This window comes from Pseudophryne corroboree, chromosome 7, assembly GCF_028390025.1.
Source record: "Pseudophryne corroboree isolate aPseCor3 chromosome 7, aPseCor3.hap2, whole genome shotgun sequence".
Lineage (NCBI taxonomy): Eukaryota > Metazoa > Chordata > Amphibia > Anura > Myobatrachidae > Pseudophryne > Pseudophryne corroboree.
The window spans coordinates 15,778,225-15,779,475 of record NC_086450.1 but is presented as its reverse complement, the minus strand read 5'-3'; the positions used below and the strand labels follow the sequence as shown (position 1 = coordinate 15,779,475).

At 40.4% G+C, this 1,251-nt stretch overlaps 1 pseudogene; it reads left to right on the top strand.

The window, feature by feature from the left end:
- The first annotated feature begins 872 nt into the window (after positions 1-872).
- Positions 873-991, top strand: LOC134947134 (5S ribosomal RNA; annotated as a pseudogene).
- Positions 992-1,251: the final 260 nt, after the last annotated feature.

Here is a 1,251-nt window from a genome sequence, read left to right as displayed (position 1 = left end):
ACCACACCTTGTTTCAGTGTCACGTTCTGGTGCTCAGAACTCACTACACAACATCTCCCTTGTTCTGAGCACCAGGAACCTAACACCGATGCTGGTTGTTTAAATATGGAGGGACCCCAGTCATTTTCCCCCCTGTATTTTTACAACCAGGACCGGCTCAAAGAGCCCGAGGCTGGTTGTGCTTAGGAGGGGGGACACCACGCAATTTTTTTCTGATTTTTAACTCTTTCACACCCCTTTCCACTGATAAACATGCCTATCAGAATACAGTAAAAAAAAAAGCAGGTCTATTTGAAAACTGTTTTTGTTTACAATTTGTACTTTTTCATGGCAGTGTTTGGCTATTTCCGGCAGTGATTGTGAATACAAATTTTTAGTAAATTACCGAGTTGTATAAAATAACAGGCGTGTTTGACTGATGGTGTATTCATTCGTATTTTTTTTTCTTTGCCTTCAAAAAAATACGAATACCCTCATCACTGCCAAGATTTTAGTTTAGTAAATTCCCAAGATGACACTTTGAAGAAAAAACTCAAAATCGGTCAAACTCGGGAGCTTAGTAAATATACCCCATGGTGTCTATCTATTGACTGTCTAACTAGACACTATCTATCTATTATACCAGACCCATTATTTGTTTCTCTACTTGTGCTATTTCCCACAATCACTTTTCATATTTTCGTGGACTCTCACCAGCGTTTCATCGGTATCAAAAAGGATATCAGGACATAGGGCTCACACCATTATCTAACGCTGGCAGCAGATCCATCTGAACACATTTATTCACAAACCTTTGTGTAATACTATCTCTTTTTCTAAATCACATTCGGTGAACTCTCATCAGTGATCCCAGAGGGGGAGCGCTATCAGTGATCTACTACCATACCACACTGTCAACGCCCAATACCGTCCGATCTTGGAAGCTAAGCAGTGTTGGGCTTGGTCAGTACTTGGATGGGTGACCCCTTAGGAATACCAAGTGTAGTAGGATCTGTCATACATAAATTACTCTGTGCCTAACACTGACAGCAGATTCGCCACTACTCTTTCTCTTCAATTCATCTCTTAATATCACCCAGTCGGGTTCAGATCTGAATTGACACAGGTTCCTTATCTGTTTAGCTCACAACCATCAGGAATATACTTGACCCAAGCTAGTTGGCCATTCCGTATATGGGACTGTTAATTCAGTTTATGTCAATACAATTCGCTTCATGGTGTGACAACATAGATATTTATACTCCTATAGTC